General features: G+C 35.9%; 1 protein-coding gene and 1 long non-coding RNA gene across 2 annotated transcripts in view; one reads left to right on the top strand and one right to left on the bottom strand.

Moving 5' to 3' along the window:
* GLRX2 (glutaredoxin 2) overlaps window positions 1-25,123 on the top strand; it is a 375,306-nt gene that overhangs the window by 138,588 nt on the left and 211,595 nt on the right. The window lies entirely within an intron of this gene.
* On the bottom strand, window positions 1,873-24,855 carry LOC138686295 (uncharacterized). The gene is made up of 3 exons (XR_011325631.1): window positions 24,636-24,855; window positions 18,350-18,533; window positions 1,873-2,001 (listed from the first exon to the last, which is right to left on the bottom strand). It is a non-coding gene; the product is annotated as an uncharacterized lncRNA (long non-coding RNA).

Here is a 25,123-nt window from a genome sequence, read left to right as displayed (position 1 = left end):
TGGAAACTTTGACCCTTCCTCTAACAGAATCTACTTTCCTCTGTGAAAATAGTAACCTCTTTACATCCCAAAAGACCATGTTTTATTCAGAAATTGGTTAGTGGCTAAGTGAGCTGTAGTATTTGTCTAAAAAAATAAATTAATCATGTCGTATATATTGTGTACAAATAATGACATTTGACAACAAACAGCAAGAAAGAACCATGAAAGCAAATAAAGGAAAAGAAGAGAAATAATGGATACCTATTTCAGGAAGAAGTGCAAAACATAGTAGTGGTTACAACTATTTTAAAACAAGGCTACGTTGCCCTGTACTAGAGTCAGTGGACAATCCCTGGCTTGCATGACAAGTGCAACCCTCCAGACAAATTAACCAGATCCTGGTCCATGTTTTCTCTAACAGATTTCCCCCAAAGGAAGCTGGAAGTAACATTTACTATAAACTCCAAAGGTATTAATTGCAATCCTGGAAGTGATGCATATACTCACTCAGCAGAAAGAAGCTGTGGTGGTGCACTTCTTTCCCTCTCTCCAGGCTGATTTCTGAACTCAGGAAGGCTCTCTGGGCCTTAGCATAAGTGTAATGAGTCAGGCAGTTAAGTGACCCTTGACTATGCCAGGAGGTCTCACACAGCTAAGAGAGGGAGCTATGCATCTCCCTCTGGGTGAGACGCCACTCAGACCTTGCAAAATTTCCTGTTTGCAAAATCGGAGGTCTGTTGCTGGAAACCAACACGACCTGGGCTGATTCTCTCTGCTCCTTGAAGCTTGACCCTTTGCCCATTAAAGGTGCTGAAGCATTCGACATGAATATTTTCACTGACCTCGAGGGGAATTTTTAACAGCTATACATCTTTTTCTCTCTCTTTTACTCTCTTATATGTATATCTCTTAGCGTCTTTATGCACACACGTGTACTAACCTGAATAGTCTATAAGACATATGTTATAGCAAGTATATGATAAGTTATTACTTTCAAATTTATAGTTAAATTTTGGTCATGATTTTTATTCAACTGTGAATGAATTTTAGGCTGCTACTATAATCCCTTTAGATATAAACCACTGACCAAGTCTGGGACTAGGAGTTGATCCAGCTGCACCTAGACTCTGACAGGAGTTTAGAAAGCAAGGGGGTCTTCTCTGAACCTTGTGACTCAATTGGAGGGTCTCCCTTACCCTTTCCCACATTCACAATCTTTGCACAAATCACAAGAAATTAATTCTTTGTAACATTCCCTTTTACCCTATTATGTTTTCGGTCCCTATATATATATAAGTTTAGTCTGATTCTAATTTAATTTTCCTGCATGCATTTCAACCATGTACTAAGCGAACCTTGCCATTGAATCCTATGAAGTCATACTTTTATACAAATTTCTATTAAATCATTTTTCTATTGCTAATACAATTGGAGGTGATTCTTTAAGCTATCTGAAAGCCTCATTATCCCCCACTCCCTGCAACAGAAGCACACTGAAGTAAGAGGAGCTATTGATCTCTTTATCAAGATTAGATGAGGACAACAGGATATCAGCATCTGAGTGAGTGGGTGTTTCATTTGAGAGCAGAGTCTCCAGCGTAAGGGGTAAGAGAATCATCTGAATGAGTCTGAATTCAAGATAGAAAGGCTAGGACAGAGGTTAGAACTGAAGAAGAGGTAAGGTTAAAAATAGGATCTGAGGAATAGCAGGGACTAAGTCCAGGAAAAGTTTTGTGAAATCAGGAGAAAGCTGAAAATATTGGGGTAGAAGTGGAAGAGTTTCCCACACATATATTTAGTACTGTTAACTTTGAGAACATAAAAAATCCTAAAACTGTACAGACCAGAAAATATTTAGATATGTGTTCAGTTCTTTTTATTTACCTTTCTTGCCTGAGAGCTATTTCAGGTAGTACAAGCTCAGGGGTTCTCCACTTTAGTGTAGATTGAGCTGTAGATAATCCAACTGTATATTCCTTTAGAACATGCTGCGTTCAAATCCCACAGCAACAAATCCTTCTGAAAGGCAGAAAAAATTTTGCTTGAAAATTCTGTACTTAGCATTTCTTCCTCAGAAAAACATTAAATTTTTTAAAAAAATCTTCATTTGTTAACAGGAAAAATACTTAAAATATTTAAGTTCAAAATAAATACAAAATTCAAAACCACAAAATTTCATAGCCCTAGCAGTTCTTTCCAAATTGAACACTGGGACTATAAACCAAGTCAGTTCCAAAACTATGTATGCATTACTAGTATTAGAGGTGTATGCTATATAGCATGGATTTCCAAAAAAGCAAACATTGCCATGAAAACTACATCATGCATTCCCAAAATAATTCTGTAAGTTACTGGATGAAAGGTATAGAGTAGTTTAGAATGATATACAGTATAGCAAACTTTAGTAAATCAAACTGTGTGTCAAATAATCTCCCTTAAAAGTAATAATTCAGATTGATTTGTTCATGAGCACAGACTGAAAACTGACTAAGGGACTATATATAAAGAGAGAATGATAAATGACAGAGTATCAGTATTTAGGTACCCAGACATTATTGGACTGGTTTTGTTGCTGGACTTCTTTTACCTCCTTTAGCCAAGATAGAAAATAGGATGAAAAAAATTATTAGGTATAGAAGAGTCACTTTTTGTATTCTGCTTACCTGGACAGCCATGTAACAAACAGTGCTTTTACAAAACATATAAGGAAATCAAAAGTATTTGTGAATAGAGTTAAAAAAATAAAAGGTAGCGGTGTTTCTATGATGACATAATTTTCTTTGAAGAACTGTAGATGTAAACAGAACTCATTCTGATTTTACTACAGCTTTTTCGCAGTGGATCTGTAGAGTGGAGTTGTCACAAATGACAACATGTAAGCTATCATTGCTTCACATAGACAAATTGAGCACATACAAATTTGGGGACCATAAAAGCAGTTTCACAGGATACTAGAGAGTAATGCTGTTATTTAGTCTGTCTTGAACCTGTTGTGTGTTCTTGGGCATTTTCACTATGGCTCCGTTTCACTATGGGAAATGGATAGAAATATAATGTTTCTAAATGAATGAGCATCCAGGACTGCTATGTCTAACTGTCTCTAGCTGGGAGTGGATAATATGAGTAAGAGACCCCCCTCAGCAGTGCATTTTAATTAGGAGTGCCTAGGGTAAGCATAATTCAAGTAAAATGAAACACAGTTATGGCTACTAAAATTAAACTTGAAAAGTGCTGTACCTAAATTCATGTTCAGTTGTTGGCATGCTGGGAAAGAAGCGTTAATCACACAGAAAGTACCTTGCTTAGCTACAAGCTACACAAAGAGAAATATGTGGACCTATGGAACACATGATGCACTTTGATCTTGAGACAAACTCCACTAAGTACCAATGAGATTTTCTTCATGCGGTGCTCCCCCTACCACCCTTGTGGCAAAATCTGAAGGCTGTCATGGAAGTACGTATGTCCTAGAATGTGACAACCTATTCTGCCTTCATAGTGGTTTATCTCTACAGGATAGTCCAACAGGAGCCCCAGATTGATTAGGAGGGGCTAAAGGCTAAGCTAAATCTATCAAAGGCAATCCCCTAAAGTATTATGGTGGTTTGGACTTCAGAGTAAAAAGCAAATGTGAACTATCAAGTCATCCAATGCTCCAGCATAGGTCTCATTTGTAAGATGCGTGTTAATATCTGCAGTAATATAGTCCAGAACCTTATTTTTAATGAAAAGGCCAAATGTATGTATTCTGAGCGCTAACTGGAAATAGATAACTTGGACTTTTTCCAATATCATCATCTTGAAAATTTCAATAAAATCTTCACAATTTTTCCAGTATGTATACTTCCTGTATTAGCACAGGCATCTGTGCTCACAATATTGAGACACTTAATTTTTAGGATCTTGGTAATAGTAAGATACTGGGATCCTCACCAGTAACACTAACTTAAGTGAAGGTATATCACTTTACACCAACTTGACATATGATTCTCTATGTTATCATGTTGTGTAATAACAAAACTTTTTAGAAATATTTGAGAGGTTTTTTTCAAATGGGCTATCGATAATATTGATTTGTTTCCATCCATCCATAATTTTCAAGTATTAATGTATTCAGTACTAAAATGTTGCATTTTAAGTGTGAAGTCAAACTCCACAGACCATTTTTGTTGCATTTTAGATAAATCTTTTCATTCCAATTTGCAATTAACAAGCTGAGCAGCAGCTTAAAAATGCAAAATAAACATCGTGATAGTTCATAGACTATGGGATGCAAACAATTAATTATATTTCCAGCTGAAATGAAGCACTGTTAAACTGTTCTTTTACTTGAAAATTTTAGTTTTTAAAATGCATCAAAAAGAATATCTTTTTTCCCAGTCCCTGCAATGTTGCATTAAACATCATCTTGAAATACAAGCAACTTTTTAAAAGCCCCCATTTTGCCTCAGCTGAGTATAATCAGTGAAATGCAAATTGATGTGTAAAAATTGCCTACAGTGCTTGATGTAAATTAAAATTACTCCTATAAATTCAATGTTCAAATTATCTGACAACTGTCATTGTATTAATTTTGCTGCTGAATACATTAAACAACTGCAAATTCATTTTCTCACTCAAATCACAATTAGCTTAGATGCTGGTCAGGAAGAGCTACTAAATATACCAATAATCATTCAATATTTAAAGCCTGTTTAAAAGTAGGAGATTTATCTAAAGTGAATGACATTCCTAGTGTTGGTATTTCTCTCGCAAATTTAAAAAAACCTTAATGACAAAACCTTCTGTAAAGTGAACAAGCTGTATTTCTTTCCTAGAAAACACCAACACTGGCCAAAAGAAGTCTTTGTTGTTCCTTACAGGAGAGCCAGAATATTTCCAAACTGCAAGTTAGGGTAGCCTTAGAAAGACATACATGCACGTACACTCATGTATATTAACAGAGATGCACGGTAAAGGTTGTGTGGGTGAGGACTAGATATATAAAATGAGCTGCAGATCACAGAGCAGGACAGTAGCAGAAGTAAAATTCAAGTCTCTGAACTCCTATACTAGTGCACAGGCTTCTAGAAACCATTTTTTCAAGATAGTTGCAAGGACTGTTACAAATGAAATTAAAATCAGTTCACCCTTTTTCTCCCCTTTTAGTCTGAAACTTTGAAGAGATACCAGAAGCGTGTAGAACATGTCTCATGGTTTTGATTTTGAGTGTTTACCCTGATTTAGCACCAGTTCAGTTATTCTGTTCAAATTAGACATTTGTGAAACATTTATTGTATTTGAAGGCTGTATTTTTAAAAAATACAATTAAAAGGGCTAGCTATATTCCCAAGTTAATTTTGTCCCTAGCTAGTGCTAATTCCATGGATTTTCATTTCATTTAGCAGCCTCTGTGTCAGGGTACAGCATGGGCAGTTGTTGCCCTGCACAGGAAGGAGAGCCAGGAGTCAAGGGTGACAGCAAGGCAGGCAGGGCTGTGCCGCCACCAAAGGGGGCACAGGGATGCAGTCCCACAGTTCTTGAGCAAGGTGAGCAGAGCAGGCCAGAGCCAGGAGCAGGTTCAGCCATGCTCCAGTGATGGTCAGGTAAGTCCATAGTGATGAGGCACAGAGCTGGAGAGGTGCTAAGTGGAGGAAGAGGCACTCTGACCAAGCAAGGGGACCCATCTTCTTGCTACATGGTACCGTCACCCCACCTTCTGTCCTGGCTGTTAAATTAGGCTTAATGTCAGGTTTCTAGCAAATATATCATGCTCCCAGACACTCAGATAAAAGCTGGAGGCAAGATACATTCTCTTTCATTTTCTTTTAGCCACAGGGCATTTGAGAAAGAACTGTCAGTAGAAACATGTTAACTTTCCACTAAAACTGTGTAAATAAAACATTTCAGTCAATTATAAAAAAATATTTTACAGATTTTTTTCATGTAAATTTAATTTTCCTAGTTTTTCTTATTTTAATTTTTTGCTAATTTTCTTGGAAACATCAGGACAAAATATTTTGAGAAGATTTTTCACTAGCCCTAACAGTGTTTACGTGCATACAAATAAGTATGACACGGATCTTCATTACTTTGCAAATTTCAAGCTTTAGACTGGATTAGGTTTTATTTAAACGAACTCTAGAACTGCATTCCCTCTTTCTTTCCATACTATACTCTACTTTTCTCACATACATATAGGGCCAGAGACAGAGAAAGGCTTTAGGTGCAGAAACACCTTTGCAACTGAGATTACATATAACGTCTAATCATTTCACAGAAACATTCAGTTTGCCAGTTTCAGTTATTACATTCAAGAAGTACCAACTTGCAAATAACTTTTTATGTTTAATATGTCAGTGTAACTTTAGGATACAGCTCAAGCATTCACTGTAATGATTTCTCCAAACATTAACACTTTCGCTTATATGTCTATTTCCAGCTAAATAAGAGAGAAAGCAGTTGCTGGAGGTATTTCACATGTACAGTCTTGCATCTCCTTCACAGCCTGGCTGAGAAAGCCTTGCTTTTAATTAAAGAATTCATCCAGCTCACCAAAGATTTTAACACAAATTCTTCAGTCTTGACTTATTTCAGAAGTTTTACTGAAGCTGCAGAAAATTACAAAGTCAAGTCACATACGTAATTCACCACATTTTCCACCTTACTTCATTTTCATGCCACAACTCGTTTACAACAAGACAACCCTGTTTGAAGTGGAAAAAAAATATTTCTATATTCACTGTAGGAAGTCAGTGATAAACAGAAAAATAGGTATTAAATTCTCTTTTTCCCAGGTTATATCACTGAATATCACAAAAGTACTTACCTTTACAAACAGCAAGTCCTTTCCTTTGGACTTTTGTAAATGTTTATAGGGGGATTTGATTACATTTGCCTCTACTCTCTTACCAATCTCTTCTGCCAGCTGACTTCTTAAATGCCAGGGGAAACAAAAAAATTGTTTCTATCCTTCCACCAGCAAATCACTTTCATCCCTTGTTATCTCAGAGGAACCAACTTCAAGGCATATTTGTTGTAAATTTCAGTATTGACTTTCTCCTCCCTCCTTTGTCACTGTTATCACACCCCCCCACCTCCCCACCCCACCCCCCAAATAATTTTAAAAGGTTGTAAGTACCAAGGACAATCTGTTTCCTAATTGTTGGGAGGGAAAAGCAACTTTGTTATTCAAGCTTCTTCCCATAAACGTTGGCAGATTGGTGCTCTGTCTTTTAACTACTGTTAAGGTTTTTTAGCCCTCTGTAGCCGCAAACTTCTAAATTCCCACAGGCCAAGCTCCCTGCTGGCACAATTCCCTTGATTTCTCTGGATTTAGCTTAGCAGCAAATTTTCCCTGTCTATGTCTTTGTACATTACCGAAACTATTTTAAAAGGCTAGAGCATATGGACAAACCTGCTAGGATTTCATAATTGGACAGAATTTGTGGAGATGTGATGTTACATGATGAAAGAATCTGCAGCACCTGAAACAGCAGATGCAATGCTGGCCTGGTAAAAGTTGGTAGTGTCAAGTATTCAGACTTTAATGGTTCAAGATTGTTTCCTTACTTGGTATGATGGAAATGACAGAGTGAAAGTTTGAACAAATATTTAGTTATTTTCCATTTTCCACAAAGAAGAGTTTACATTCCTATCACATTTAAATTTAAGTAGAAATGTCTCTAATTTCAGCTGTATGTCTGAAGTTTATTTAAGACCAGTGTGCTACTCTTTTCTATTTCTAGACTTTAAAAAGTTTTTCAGCCTAATTTAACAGTGCAAGTGAAACAAAACAAGCAATTAGGTAGTCATTAGTTACCTTAAATCAACATGGACATTCTGAAGACAGTGAAGTGATATCATTTAGGTAACACTGATGACTTCCCCCTTCTTTTTTTTTTAACTTGAGATTTTTAGGAAATTTTGTCATCATGTTGGAAAATAAATTTATATATATTTAATTTTACCCTCCTTTGACACCAGCCTTCCATTTCAGTAGTGAAAACTGGAAAAAGATAATATACCGTCTAGTGTTTTGTTTGGTTTTTTTTGTCAACAGCACAGAAGCAGTATTTATCTTCTAAATGTCAAGGCAGATTTTAAATGTGTTGTAATATACACTTAATTTTTTAGGGAGGAACGGATTGGCAATTATCTTTCCTAATGAAATGTACTGTAATTTCAGTTAGATTTTAAATGGGGCATGACTCATATTTAAAAGGACCATTGCATAAATGCCTATTAGTTGCAGTTTAATAAGTTAATGCCCAACTCATATTTTTTCCTGTCTCTTTCTACCTGATTCTTATCAATTTATTCAGTTTAAGGGAGCAACTCACTTTCTTCAGATTAGGATGAACCACTACAAAATTAAATTATTGAGCACTGTAAACAACAGTGCATTCCTTGCTAGTCCCTGCCTGTAACTGAAGAGCAAATAAAAAGAACATGAAAGCAGCAGAATCACATAGAACTTACCAGTTGCTACCCAAGAATAATTACATTGCTATCATGGTAGTGGTAAAGTACTAGTCTTCATTGCTAATAATTCTCATAGGGCCCCTATCTTTACAGGGACCATTGCCTTTCAGTCATTAATGGATAATAGATCTGCAGTGGTGAGTAAACAGGATCGATCCTGTTGTGCCTCTTACTTCACCCTTTCCACTAAATAGGCAAAACTGCCTGTGTTTAATGGCTTTCCTCTTCTGGTGGCAAAGAACTTTCCATCTCAGTTAATTACTGCGCACCTTGGTTTGCTTGATTTGCAAAGGATGATGTCTCACTGAAGAAAATGAGAATTTGAATACATGTCCGAAGTACCTTGCTAAACAGAACTGGACTTCAGCATGTGTGTGTTTACTTGCATTATATGTATAGTACTACACCTCTGTAAGGCATTCACTCCACAATATAACTTCACAAAGTCCATGTCCCAATTTTCGCCCCTGTGAATCATAAACACATCTTATCTCACAAAGATTGCACAGGATGGATGTCACCCTTGTTCATACATGTAGATATGGATAGTGACTTATCACTGAACTTGGAGTCATCTCCAATAAAAAAAAAAAATTATCTGCTGAGAGAGCTGGTAAGAAAGTGGGAGATAAAGCAGATCCCTAGTGTGGATAAGGTATTTCCATTATAGCAATGTTTCCGAGACATGATACGCATTCTTTCTAAACTTCTAATTTATTGCTATTATTATTTCTTATTCTTCACTGAATTTTAAAACTGTTACAAAAGGAAATTGAAAAGTTCATGACAGCAAAATCAAGCCTGAAGTGTATTCATCACACAAACAACTTTATCCCTTTGTATTTTATGCTCCAATTCAAACAACACATCTGTTCATAATTGCATGCATGACTTGGTAAAATTACTACAGGCTACAAATTTATGTCTATGAGTACTGGAAATATTATAGGAAGACAAGGATAATAACATTTGAAATGGGAAGACCTTTAAATACTATATATAAAAATAGTATATAAAATATAATTTCAGACTTTAAAATATTTCTTAACATTTTTTTTTCCCTAATTCAAACCAAGGTATTTCTGTACCTAAGTCTGGTTGTATGGATGGTCTATCACACAATTACTCTAGAGAAAATAATTTAAAAAAAAAAAACTTGGAATTTTGATCTCCCAGTAATCAGTACTTACATAATCACTATAAATCTCAGCTTCCATAACAATATATGTCTAGCTTCCTCTGGAATAATTGTGGTCCTTTATTGTTCCCTACTAAAAAAATGATCTTCAACATATACATCTCAGGTCTAGCATTTCAAAATTTATTCTGCCTCACCTTAAAGCTGAGAAATGTTTCTTTTATACCATAATACTGATATATTGTATAGCTTTTCCATCAGTGCTTTATAAAATCCTCCTTCCCCATAAAACTACATATTCCTCCCAACATCCAGTGGCATCAATATGCAAATGACAGCTGTCCCACATTGTATACTTCCAGAAAAGAGTAGAATGGAATAAAACCAGTGGAAAGCAGCTTGTATTCTGAGCAGCATGAATATCCTGAAGAAAGAGTGAGATGAGAATTCTATCCAGGCAATTGATCTTGAAGATGGTGCCTATGACTAGAAAGGAAAAATACCAGTGACTTTCAGCAAGGGCTCTGTCTTGACCCAAAACCTCAATATTGTGAAGCTTCATTGCATTTATCATTCTCTTTATTGCAAATCTACTGTTTATATTAATGCACAATGAAGAATTCACAGAGCTCATACACTCCTAAAAATTATGTCTATAAATGAAACATAACTATTTGATGTTAGGGCAGTGCTGTTAGTTAATATATCATTGAGCACATCTGCCACTGTCTCATCAGGAAAAAAAAAAAGCCATACTGTAAAAACATGATGTGAAATTTTTTTCACTTTTATAAATGCCTTGGAGTGTATATTCTTCTATATTATACCTCTAAAACCTCATCCATCATAAAGAACTTTCTGGCTGAACTTGCTACCCATGATGTTGCACAATAGAAAATTATTTGAGCAGAATGAAGAATGAGACCTCTGCCCTTTGTTTTATATCTGTATGTTGCTTTCCAGCCATTTACCAGAGTGTTTAGATTGAGTGAGATCCCTTTCTCCCTATGCAACTCTCATGCTCACAGCTTCACTTACTGCAATGACATTCTTGTGTGTAATAGACTGTAAAGAACAGAAAACATGTATCCATTACCATTTCCTGATGATGATTCCAGATCTAATCAATTTTACTTTAACGTTACAATAAACCTGGGAATATCCAAACACCTTTTTCCAATTTTACAGGACCAATTGAATTTGCTGAACCAAATAGAGATACCTACCATCACCTAGCATTAGACTGACTTACATTGCACATCCACATGCAGTAACAAATAAGAAGTCCTGACACTCCTGGGAGCAGGGCTATTTCCTTGTTTACTTTTCCCAGTAGGTGGATAGGAAGTCAAGCCAATTGAAAATGGTCCTGCTAAATCTAAACTAAAAAAGAAAAATGATCTTGGAAAAAAAATTGGGAAATATTTTGGAAAAAAAGAAAGCTTTTATAATTAAATTTCCAGACCATGTGTTAATGAATAAGAATAAAGACATTTTTAAAAGGATTTTTCATGGAAAACACTGTTTTCTGAGCAATTCTCTCAGGCCCTGTAGGGCAGCTCAAGGTATAAGGCTGACTCAAAGATGAATTAGAACCTCATTACTTTTATTCTGTCTATACCTTACTCCGTTTCCTTGGAAGAGAATGGAATCACAGAAATTAAAGGTAAAAATTAGCTTAAGAATCCCACTGAGATCAGAGATTATTATATTTTTTTTTTAAAGGAAGTTAAGTCTAAAATTGAAAAATCTGCAGAAAACTTGAGAAGTTTAGCAGCCTAATAAAACACTTCCATTCAGGCCTAAAGTTTTTATGTCCTTGAAAATGCTTTTGTAATGAGATAGATAGTTTTTCCATTTGATTAACAGTATCTGCCCTTAGCTTTGTCAAGGATTTTTTTTATTCCCAAGCACTGTACCAATCAATAGTTGTTCAACAATATACATGATTACTGCAGTACATACAACAGCGTTTTCTGTCTTCTAATGTAATACAGAGCAAATATAAGGAGAGATTTATTAAACCCTTTTGGACACTACTCCATGAAGAGTTTTGTTAACCCTTTTGAGCTATTTTGTTTGTTTTAATTTATAAAGCTCAAATATCTAAATGTTCCAATAACGTTTTTCCAATTTCTTAAAATATCAACAGAGGTACCCGAGTTGCTGATCAAGCAGTCATTAATAAATCACAAGGAAAAAAAAATAATCAAATTACCTCTGTGCAACTTATCTTAAGAAATAGTTGCTTTTAAATAGATAAGAGGCATTTCAGAATTATATGAGGGAATAATTTCCACAACTAATAATAATGCTTCTCAGCAGTTTAACTGCCTGATTCTATAACTTGAAGATCCCAGAACTCTTCGTAACAACACGCCTTAGCTTTATAACTCTCCAAGATCAGTAATGTTAATCCTTTTATAGCAAAATGCTTAAACATTTGCATTCACAGGCTTAAAGTCAACTGTTTGCTTGATCTGATTTGGCTCTATCACCTTCATTTTACCAACTGCAAGCAAGAACACAGGAAAGCTAAACAGTGTTTATAAAGCCAATCTGTGTCAGAGAAAGAAGCTGAATTCAAGATGTCTAATTCCAGGACTCCTTGTAGAAGTCCTTCACTTCTAGTTATTAAAAATGAAATAAAATTATTTAAGCTTTTTCCTCCTCTTAGACAATTTATGCATTGCTTTCCCTGGGTGCAGAGCCTATAAAAGAATGAAATACAAGGTATTCCCAATGGTTTATCTAAAATGAGTGCTAAATCAATGCTAAAGTTGTCATATAATCTTGTACACCTTCAGTCTAAAAGTTTAGGCTGCAAAAATGTCTCTAAGATGCCTGGAAATACAAATGGATACTATCTAGAAGTCAATGAAGCTGCTGAACTGAAAGGGCAAACTTCAAGATTGGATCAATGCATCATGCGGTGTTATAAACATGATTGTTGTTGCCTTTCTGTCTGAGATAGGCCTGTATTAATCAGAAACAGGAAAACAAACAATCAAGTATTTAGTAGCACAGAATCTTATTTGAGAAAAAAAAAAATCCACTTTTGTTTAAATGCCTGTTTTTAAGTAGCAGTAATAGAAGTGGAGACCAGGCTTATAGAAAGTGACTGATTCTACACACACTGCCACATGCCCGCAAATGTTTCAAAGGGCTTAACTGTCTTTTAAGAAATTAATATTATAGTAAATCCAAAGAGGGAGAGGCTGAGTTATGAAAATAAAGCAATGTTTGGAGAATACACTCTGCTTTTAATGTGAACATTTTACCTCTCTAGGGTGTTGTGCAACCTAGGCCACATACCATGAAACTAAATTATTGTGTGTCAGAGTCAATGAGACCATTTCTTCAGGCTTCAATGAACTTTGGTTAAGGCTATGTTTTCAGTGCAGAATGAGGCTATTCAGACATCTAGTGTCTGTCCCCACTTTTATCAGTTCTCTATTGTATGGCCTTAGGCAACTCCTACCCTCATTATTCTTTAGTTTCCCCAACATGTAAACATTTCTTCGACTAGGGAATGTAAGGCACATCAAAACCACAAATAAGTGTAGAGGCTTGTGTGATAACTTCCCTTTGAACTGGGTTATTTGCAGATAACACTTACAGACATCGTGATCAAAGGATGAGCATCTTAAATTTTCAATGCTGAACAAGAACCAACTTGCAAATAAAAACCTGGTTATCCATTAAGCATCTCTTGCAGACACAGTCAAGTTATGAGGTTGCTGAGTCTAACTTCCACTCCAATATCTCTCTCTTAGGCTCTCAAAATATATCTGACTCCTGGCCATGCCATAAATAAACCACAAAACCTCCTTCATAACATTGGAAACATTATTAATTAAACATTACTTTCTAACTGAATAGAACACAACCAGTAGTAAAGATGCTACTAATGAAGCAGGACTTTTCATGACAGTATTAACTGTTAAGTCATATACATATGTAAAGATTTTTCATCTTGTTACATAGAACGTGAGCAAATAAGAAAGCAAGACTTTACACATTCACATTTTAGTGGTGTTCTTAGTAAAACTTACAAAATCACAACAACAAAAAGCCTGTTTCATGATTATATATACTGTGAAAAATACCCAACCTTTGCTAACAGATATAGCCAAATCTATCCTACGCGGGGAAGCTGCAATAGAGAGACAATAAAAAAAACAACTGTACAAATATTCCTGTCAGAAGCTGGGTAGACATTTGTGCAAACACATAATATACATCCCTTCTAGTTAGGCAAAAATGGTCCTCAAGTATTTGGAGATCCTGAAAATTAAATGTAAACACCTGACAAAAAATACCCACCCCCCCCAACCCTACACAATAGAGCTTACTGACTGAACATGCAACATAGTTTCTTGACCTTCTGCTTCTTAAGGTCTTGACCATTTGAGGAAAAAAGAGATTACTTTGTTAAAATTACTGCTGCTCTACTCAACTTCTTGATACTTGGATCATTTTCAGTAGGCGTATCACAGATAAGCTGAAGGCTGATGTTTCCTAGTTTGTGTTCAAATTGCCTGATCCAAGATACAAAATTTGAACACAGCCTTTGAATTTAAAAAATATTTCCAAAGAAACCACAGGAAAAGGGAGGGTTTAAAAAGAATGCATGCATATAATACCGGTTTTAAAAGAATATAAATTTCAGAAACATTTTACTAAACTGAGCAGACTTTTTTCCTTCAGGAAATTGTGTTTTAAATCTGGAAGCCATAAGCTGAATGCCAGTCTTTGTTTTTAAGACACAGGAAAAGGAAAATTTGATGCCCACAAATCCTATGCTAAATATAGTAACTGTGACCCATAGTAACACCGACTATTTTCTAGCTACAAGACATTGCTAAATCTCTGTAAAGATAGTCACATTCTGGTTCCCATAACATTCTCCATGATTTCAATCTAATCCTGTTAGATAGGCAGAACTGAGAGCAGAATTTTTACCGTTAGTTTCAATTTAGTTAAATTTACCATAGGTGAAGAACACTGTCCCTATTTATTGCCAAACCTATACAACACTTAAGACTGTCTGCTCTAGAGGCCAAACACTAATCACATAGAGATGTAACTAATCTTGCTTTTGGTGACTGCCAATTCCCTTTATATATGCTTATACCTATATTTAAGAACCTTTCAATGTATCACTGAAGCACATGAAGTATTATTCTCCTCTCCAGTGACAATTAACTGTACATAATTCATGGAGAAATCCCATTTTACTATCTTTTGTTCTTTGTAAAAATCTGATAAAGGCTGATAATGACATGTACTAGTTGCCACATGAGCCCTCCAGCATCCCTTTTCCGTTCTGGTGTTTTTTTTTCCGTAGTACAAATGTGTTAAAGACACACTAATGCATGGGCAGCCTCAAAAAGACACACACTTTTATTCAGATATGCAACTTAAGAAGAAAAACTCCTCAGACACTTTCAGGGACAATAATAGAAGTCCTGATTTTCAAAAGTGCTGGGCACTGGCCATTCCAGCTAGAGTCAGCTGAAGCATATATACACTAGAGAACCATGCAAACACCTCCTGCTTCCTGCTGTTGCTACCTCCCATTCTCATCATCTTTGCAAAAGGCATAGAAATGCAAAAAAATTTAGTCAATTACCAGAGTGGAAGTTTAATGGATGCATTGACATGTACAAATGGACAAGTTTTAAATTGTGATTGATCTCTCCTATATGTCTATGTGCCCTCACAGCACCAGCACTAATGCACTGTTAACAAGTGTTCTATCATCTGATTTTAAGCTCACTGAGAAACTGGAATAAAGATTCAGGCATGAGTCCTGACTCTGTACATCTTTCTATGCAAATGTAACAAAACTGTTCAGGATTCAAACGTTATAAGTGGCTTATTTCCTTAAATTATTTGTCTCATTATAAACATAAGTTTTTATTGCTGTTCCAAGCTGATTTTCTGACACTTCTTCATTTACTAGTCTTTAAAAGTAGAAAGGATTCTCCACCTTAGGAAAGGGTCTGCTTGCATCCACAAAGTCAATCAATGAGAATGAATCAATGAGAACTTTTGTATTATTACTATTATTATAATACTATAAATAACAACTGAAACCTTTGTGAATCACAATAGCTGAAAATAGCAGTAAGGTTTGAAACAAAATAACAGGTGCTCTATAAGAGCTCTGTTCTATTCAGCTGTTTTTCACATGGGTGCATAGGCAGCACCGTACACACGCTTTGGCATTAAAGAGCTGAGTGGACAGATGGACAAACACACAACAGATGCCAGTAGAAAGTTTACTGTCACAGCAGTATTTCACAAACAATATTAAGATCTATACTAAAGATGTTCAAATTTATAATTGCCAATATCAAAAAACCAACCAAACAAAAAACCTCACAACAACCATGCAGTTAATCAATGACAGAAATCAGCTTTGTCACTTCAAGTGTCAATTAAATCAAAAATATCTGTTAGCAGTGAAAAAGATCTTCTGCCACAGAAACAAACTTACCATAATCAGATTTCAGTGTGGAGATACATACTGACCAAGGCAGATAACCCACACAAGCTCAAAACCTAGGGGTCATATTTTGACAGAAAGAGCTGAATAATTCCAAAAGCTTTAGCTCTGCAGGCACTAAAAGGAACCTGATCTCAGATAATTTCTTGGGGTTAGGACACGCAGTCCTTCTGAATAAGCACCTTTTGGCAGATTTGGTTTGGAAGAACATGTCTTCTGTTTTTTTAATCTCTCCCTGTACACATAACCCCAATTATACATAGCCCTTTGTGACCAAGCTGCTTTTGGTGCAAGAAAAGTTCCATTGTGGCTGCCAAACCTTACCTACCCATTCAGCACAGCAGATGGCAGCTTCAAGCAGCCAGATCTCTCTCTCTTTTTCTGTCACCAAGAGAAAGCGGAAGCTCTTCTGCAGAAATGTACTGGCTTACAGCATTGCTCTGAGCCATCTAAGCAAATCATTCGGCCAGAGAAACAATGCTTTTAAACATAGCAACAAACAACATTTCACAGAGAGAGGAAACTGGCTGAGAACAATAATGTGAGCCTTTGAGATAGTGCCAGCTTATCAAGCATAGAAATTTGACAAAAATTCATCCAACTACCCTAGGAAAAGATGTGAGAATAAAGGATAGACTGCATGAAAGGTGCCCTAAATGGGTTGAAACTGAGAGGTGTAACTTGAATGTGAGAAAGCAACATGGTATAGCGGTTGGTTATCCAAGCTAATGTAAGGAGCACATGAAACAAAGCAAACTGCAGCAAGAGGGTTTTCCTCAAAATATTACTTACTGTACTAGTCTTACTTAGAAACTGACAACTAGCCTTATATTAATGTTTCATTTTGAGTAGAGCAACTGTTTTCCTAAATAAAAGTATTGGCCTCTACAAGGCTCTGCTCATAGATACTCTTTATTTTCAAACTTCTTTTGATGTGTATGTTTTCTCATGAGCAAGTCAGTCTACATGCAAGATCCTGAGCTTCCTTATTGTTCTAGCATCAGAAATAGTATTTCAAAATGAATCCTTCTATTATAAGGTCACAGTAGAGATAAGAACACACATCTGCTAATTTTGCACAACCAATACCACAGGCAAAAAAAAATCTACTCAGAGAGGCGACTAAAGCATCTACTCTAAGTGTCTCATAATATATTCCTTCCATGCAGAAAGGAGCTCAGAAATTCTTCTTGATTCTGATCTGACATTTGAGTCATGTTCTTGCACTAATTAAATCTGCCTATGTATCAATGACTTCATCACATAGCCATATTACCCCTGTGTTCTGATGATGCATTTCTTATTCATGCATTCTTTTAATCTCAGTTAATCTGTTTTAATCATAGCCTCTTTGAACATACAGTTAACAGATGACTTCTAGTGTTGATGCTACTTTCAAGAATATTTGAACTGGCCAAAGTAGCATAATTTTGGTTATTGGTTACTCATTACAATTATTACTCTATAACTACTTTCATTTAATTCACTTTCCCCTTTAATACTGTTTTTGTGTTAAAGACCTGTTCTAGGTGGGCAATACTTACAAACTACAATGCACAAGATTAGTTTAGCTGATGCTGTTCTTTAGTATTCTACAGTCAAGCTGCTCACTTTCATCAAGTGTAGATTTCACTGTTGATATCTAAAAAAGTCATAAAGGGTGGAGTGTTCAGAGGCAATTAGGACCATCTCATTGAAAGTCTCCCTACTGCTCTCATAATCTAGCATTATGATATGTTGTTCTTGCAGCCTTTAAGTAAAAAAACCCCAAAGAATATTAAAACCTTCCATCAAAATCAGATGGCTTTAGGCATACCTTAAAAATCAAAACTGATGGTGTTCAGATAAAGAATAACTTACATTTCACACATACGCCCATTCTTGATAGCCAAAACAGAGAATCATGACTCAAATCTTATTTATATGCAAAAGAGCATTATACATTCGAGAAAGGCTTTCAGTAAAATGAATACAAACTACTCTATAGCTTCAAAGTATGTTGGTTTGGTTTATTGCCACCTATTCTGAATGTTCTATGCAACTGGAATAACTAATGTAGATTTGTGTGTGTGTGTATAATATCTGCATATCAATACAAAATTAACGGAGTGCCTACATTTTAGTGTCATGGTCCTGCTTTTCCTTCATTATATATTTCCTACACATACACACATGAAAGTAAATTCAGACCAAAAAAATTTAATTACAAGACCATTTTAAAAGGCATGATTTTATATCTTTTCTATGCTTACCTTCATCCCCCATTAGCAACATTTTGTGTAGCATTACCCTTCCATTGATATCATCATGTGCCAGATCTTGCTGTGATCACGTGGATGCACAGTTGTCTCCTCCCTTCATCTAGGTCATAGATGTATTTGTTCCAGGCAGTGGTGGCCAGGTAGTTATGTTTGAGAAGTTGTTTCAAGATATTTTCTGTTTAGGAAAAGAGACATATATTTCTTTCAATAGTGTAAAAACCACTCTAACAGCACAGTCATTCCTCCCTCCCTCTCTCTCATTTAGGAATTTCTACCCACTAGTGGTTTACAGATCCAAATCAGAAGTGCTTCTAAATCCAACACAACTAGTAAACATTTCTGCAGTGTCCAAGAGCTTATTTATTATATGAAGAGGAAATAAAATCTATGCTGCTTATGGAAAGGCTGACCCACAGAAATGTAAGTTGTACTCTTAACATTTCCAGTAAATATAAGCTATTCTCTGAACAATCTTTCTTCATTGCAGAAATAAATATGACTCTGCCTTTCATTGTGAAGCAAGAGTAACTTCACTAAAATATGTGCAACAATGTATTTTTATCATTACTAGAAGCAAATGAGATGACTAGAAAATGTTTATTTAAGTTTGCATTGTCTCCCTTTCCTTCAGGCTTATTTTCTTCTCCCTGGGTCTAATACAGGCCAGCAAGGTTGCTGGCAAACTCTGAACATATACACCTCTTTCAAATTTCCTGATCCAGAAGCATTATGGAGAAAGTTGCGGGACTTTCTTACCTCTCCCCAGCCGTCTGTATAACCATACAGAGAGAAGAAATATGAAAATGTATTGTTTAAAAGGTAGTACAAAGGATGAACTTAACAAAACAAAGGAGAGTCTCTCAGGCATCATAGGAAACTTGATGAGCTGAAGTTCTAACATTCCCAAGGACTTCCACACCTGCTGCTCTTCGACACAAATCAACATGGACACTGAAATCAAAACTAAATGGATTAAAAAAAAGACACCAAATTTGCAGAGCCAATGTTAAAGCAAAGGATTAGAGAGAAAAATTTTACTGCAATCTCAGTCTGTGCCTAGGAAAATCATTATTAATTATAAACCATGTCTTGTGACATCCCTAACCAACATAGCCTTGTTAGAATAAATCTGTATACTAGATGAATTCCTAAGGTGAACAGAAGCACTTTGGGCTGTATGCATCTTCTTCCCCTCCTTTAACAAAATACCCCAACTCACACTAGGTAATATCTTATTCAGCTCATAAAATTACCACCTCCAGTGGGTCGGCTTCACACTACATGACACATACTAACAAGGCAGGCAGATTCACACAACCGCCCTTAAAACTCACAGGAGAGATTTCCAACTGATGTGAAATGTCACAGCTCCATTGACTTCAAATAGAGCTATGTCACTGTATCCTAGCTGAGGATGTGGTCTGCAAGCCTTTAGCTATCCAGCAGGCTGACTTATCATTCAGACAAAGCATTAACGTCATCCATTAGGTTTGCTCGGAAGAGTATATGGAAATTTCAGCCTGCAAGCCAGCAAGAAATACATGTTTTTACAAGCATGAATTCATAGCAGAACTGCTGAAATGAAGCGCTGAGTTCAGAACAGATCCCTCCATCACAAATGATACCACTTGGAACATGTTGCAAAAACAGCTCCTCCAGGGTTGCTCTCAGAAGAGAAACAGACTGAAGAGGTATGAGGCAGTATGAGAAATACAGGGCAAAAAAAGTGAGCATTTTCAGAGAGACCTTTTTTTCTCAAGAAGTATCAGACATAAAAAGGAAAATGGATTAACTGTCAAAACAGCACTGTAAACATAAAAGGGCAAGAGATACAGCCCTATGGAAAGGTAAGACATTAGGAAAGGATGTGCTGGGGCTACTGAAATAGCACTTTTAAAGCATAGTTGTCAATAAAAAAAAAAATTTAAAAAATCACATTCAAATATAAAATGTTTCTATCTAATATTGTTCTTAATAATGCCTGAAATTATCTGAAAGCAATTTCAGGCAAGGATTCATGGAAGAAAAAAAAAAATCAATTTTCTCAGTTTATTTTATGCACTTTGTGGTACAACTTGCTTAGCTGTTCTCCATGTGTAGTCAGTTTGGCACCAGTCCCATGAAACTTAGGTTATTTAGCTGAAAGGAGGCTAAAACATGAAGAAGTCTACAAAAGTATCAAGGTGTAGGTACCTTTAGAGCGAATACATGATAACTAAGAGGCAATGCGGGGTCACGAAAACATTGCCATGAAAACTGGCCATTACCTTTAGAGTTGGAATTATTGGTAGGTTTTTAACCATGACAGGAGAAACATCTTGGAACTGCCTTCCATTTGGTGTATCAGAGGGAAAACCTTGCCTGCTTTAAGATGGATTTATTTACATTTCTGAAAAGAAGAATATAATAAGGGGCCTACAACAGTATAAGATTTGATACTGTTTAATAGCTTTGTGTTTCAAGGGAATGAATTTGATGATCCCAAACTGATTCCTACTGCATAGGGATCACAAGAAAGGCTGGGAGCTGAAAGTTAAATAAAATAAGTCCTATGGACTCAAATTCATAGGTTCAAGAGGTCTAGGCTGTTACTTTGTCCATTTAATTCACTTCACTATTTATGTGGTCAGATCCATGCCTTTACAAAGAGCATAATGTTAGGAACTCTGAACACCCCAGGGGAACTGGAATTGATCAAAACCTTGAATTTCCCTTTTTGCAGTTAAACACAGGCTTTACTAGAAGATTTGTTGTGCCCTGGAATGAAAGGGAAGGAACTTTAAAATATACATCTGCACAAAATGCATAACTGTGTCAATTCTCTATTTCCTAAATGAAAGGAAACACGAAGCCTTTGACGACCGGGCATTTGTCAGACTGTCCAGAGCCTGCTGCTGTAGTTTCAAGAGCCAATGCTATCTGGGAACCAAAGTTCCCATCAGGATTCTTCCAAACACTTCCACAGTTTATGTGGAGGAGCTGGGAATAAAGTCAGAGTTCCCAGGACTTTCAGGCGTCTAGCATTTCTGCATGATGAGGCTGCACAAATGCACAATACCTGGCCCTTGCAGCCCAAACTGTAGAGCTGCTCCAGTATTGCAGCTCCAGGAAACCTAGAAGCTTGCCAAGTGAGTTTGTTAGAAAGCAGACTGGTTTCCAATAGGTGCTTGCCTGACAAATGCAGTTCAGTTGGTACTACAGAAAACAGAAAAAATATTCCAATTTCAGCTATTCAACATCTTTTGAAGAAACACTGCTCATTCCTGAATTCTTGACTACCTGTAGCTTATTTCAGCTGAACAGTAAATTCCTCTAAGAATATTTTTAAATTCCATGTAAATACAAAAACAAATATTAAGCACAAAAAGACAACTAGAAGATTACAGACAGGTGTCTGGAATATAGACTAATACATGCAGCCTTGTCTCTAACACCACTGATGCTTCACTCACATTTTCTACAATCATAGAATCCCTGGTTAGACATTTGTCTGCCTTGTAACTTATACAGGTTTGCTTAGCACTGTGCACTCTTAAGTAAAACTATTACTAATTAAGATAATTGAGTGATTTGAATTATGTGGGATTTGGTACTTCTCTGTAAGTATATTTGGTTTTGCTTGGCAATAAATTAGTCAAGTATTTAAAATTAATAAATTGATAACAATGTATTCATCTCTAATTTCAAGTAAATTGCTTACAAATACAATTATTGCTTCAATTAAAGTACAGGAATTGAGTCTAATAAAAGATTTATGAATGCTGATCTTTAACCTGTCCTGATTCTTCTGTCCAAAACTATCAAAACTTGCTTTTATCCTCAACCATAGGTTGTTTTGGGTTTTATCAATGACCTATATAAAATGCCTCTAATGTAATATGGCAAAATCAAAAACTTCTGCCAAGTAAGATGCAGGGACTTAAAACATCTCCAGCATCTTGCTACAGTTTAAGGCCTGGGTTCTTAAAGAATGCTTAAAGGAAATTCTCCAGATGATTTAGTACATAAGAGCAGAAAAGATCACTTCTGGAATTAAAATCTTATGGCAGACACGTATGCCCACTCAGAGACACTTCCTGGCATCTGGTCTATTCAAGACCAAACAGTTCTTTAACAGTGCTAGCTTTTGCCTTCCAGTCATCTCAGATTTTTAACTGATGCTGCTTAAATCCACATAAGATGTTTATTTTCAGAAAGATATTACCAAATAATTTATCTCAATCTTGTGTGTAATGGAATACATGATAGCATATTAATATATGAAATTCTATGCTAAAATTAATTATTTACACAATTAATTACTCAGGTAATGTAGTTTCTTAATTTTCTTCATTCATTTCCTAAATTGTTACTTAAATGAACAAGTTAGACATAAATAAAGCATATTTGATTTATACTTTCCATAGGAGCCATCTTCATTTCTATTTTTTAAAATGGCAGAGAAGACTAACTGAATCAAGTTAGGCACATCTCTGTCATAATTTTTCTAAGGCTCAAACTGGTGGGCAAATTAGCTACCTGTTTGAAACCTCAGGAGAATGACCACAAAATAAGGGACATAGGAGGAAAGTGTAAGGAGTCACAAAGGAAACCCTGAGACATGCAGAATGAGACAGAGATGATGGTAAAGCCCACCGCCTGCTGCTCAGGACTCTGCTAGTGAAGTGACTAGCAACAAGCATGTATTGAAATGCATTCAAGTAAAAAGCAACACACTAGCTTCTCATGGGTTCATGAAGGCATCTATCCAAGCACCCACACTTATGAGCTCGAGCCTCATTCCAGATTTGTACCAAAGTTTGCCTCCAATCACAGGAACAGAACATTAAACACAGAAAAGGCACAAAGGCAGAAAGTCTTAACCAAAATCTAAATGAAAATGCCAGAAAAGGACAAAAGAGAGTTCCAGGCAAAACATAAACCAAAAATCAGTGGATATAGTACAGAGAAAATTGGCAGCCTTGGTTGTTGGAGTCCTCCATAGATTAATCTGTTCCCAGTCTCCATATTTGGCCCCACCAGATACCTTTTAACTAATTGAATAAAACTCAAATTTACCCTGGAAGAAAATTCAATGTTCAACTTCTACAGCAGAGGCCTTTCCACAATCATGCTTCTGAGATATTTCAAATGTAGAGGAGCCAGATCAATAACATCAACCTCAACAGTTTTATTCACTACAAAGCAACAGGATAAGGCCAAGGGGAAGAGGTAATATTTGTGTTACAAAACAAGATAAGCAGGGAAGTTCTCTGCAAACATTTAACCTAAGGAAGAGCAAAAATCTGGATTTGGGCTTTTCAATTTTCTTTTTCTCCCACCTGAAAACAGTAGAAGAATCACTTTTGTGTCTGAAAAGTGTTAGCGATGTTTGTCAATAGCAATTCTAAGCTAGTACGTCTGGAAAGCTCTTTAGTAACACATTGTTTCCTAAAATTTTTACCACTTAGATCAGTACTGATGAATTTCAATTCTAGTCAGAGACAGAGCAGCCTACAAGCAGATACTGAATGGGCAACAGCCTCATTCATTAAGCTATATGAAAAGTCACCCATTAGGTAAACAACCACCACCTTAGCACAATTTTTAAGGGAGGTTAGAATTACCATGTCCAAGGCAAATCTGCTGGGCAGAATGGGAGCCAAACTGTTGATTTTGATTCCTTTCAGCCCGAATGATTAATGTTGCTTGTTTATTCTCAAAGAAAGTATTAGCTGTCTTCTTCAATGGTTAGCTCTCAGGAAAACATAAGATCTTTTGGTATTCTGTACTATAATTATTCTATATACCTTAGAAATAACAAGTTCATTATTTTCATTCACAGTAATTTAAAAGAAATGCCTATTGTGCTTGCATGTCAAACATTAAAGGTATATGAACACTGAAATTCATCCCTGTCTTACAAGTTTTTTATTGCAGTGCTATGGTGTAGACCTCTCATTATAAAATAAGAGACCACTTGCAAGCAAGCTTCAGGTCCAGAAAGAGGCTTGGATTTCAAATGATAGCATATTTTTATAGTGTTTTCATCAGAGAATGCCTTAAATTTTATACACAAACTTAAACATATGCCAAAAAGAACATATCACAAATATTTCACTCCTACAGCATTTTAGTTTTGGAGATTTGTCAAATATTAATCGTCCTTTTTTTTCCCTCCCTCTCATTCTTTAGGCAAAGCAAAAGAATAGTCAAATGACATACAAATACAAATGTATAGACTTCTATTCAATCCAAAGCAAGAATGGAAGACTGAACGGGTCATAAATAATTTTACCTGTTCCATATTCCATGAAGTTAAATCTGAGTAGCTCAGAATGAGCTGGCTGCAGCTGCCTCTTATGAAACTGCAATATATTTGGTAATTTTGGTCAAAATATCTTCAGGCACAGATTAAATCCAAACACAGGAACATATATCATTTAAGTTTGTCTTTAATCTTCCATATTGCTTCCATGCTTTCATATTATTGCAGTGAAAGAATTTGGAGCCTGTCTGTATAATACCTGTGAAAGACCTTGAGAAAGCCACAATAATAGGAAATTTTATGCCTCAATATTAACTATAAATCAATGCATAGAAGAGAGAGACATTTTCCAGAATTAAGAAGTGGGCACAAAAGCATAACTTAAGCAGGAACAAAATTAAGAGGATAAAAGTTATAATGGTGCTTCATAATCAACACAGCTGTGCAATAATTTGATTTTCATTATAATGACGCTATTTAGACATGCCCTGCATATTGAAGATTGAGCATAGTACATA

The sequence above is a fragment of the Haliaeetus albicilla genome, chromosome 8 (genome assembly GCF_947461875.1).
Source record: "Haliaeetus albicilla chromosome 8, bHalAlb1.1, whole genome shotgun sequence".
Taxonomy (NCBI): domain Eukaryota; kingdom Metazoa; phylum Chordata; class Aves; order Accipitriformes; family Accipitridae; genus Haliaeetus; species Haliaeetus albicilla.
This window is presented reverse-complemented; position numbering and strand designations above follow the sequence as displayed.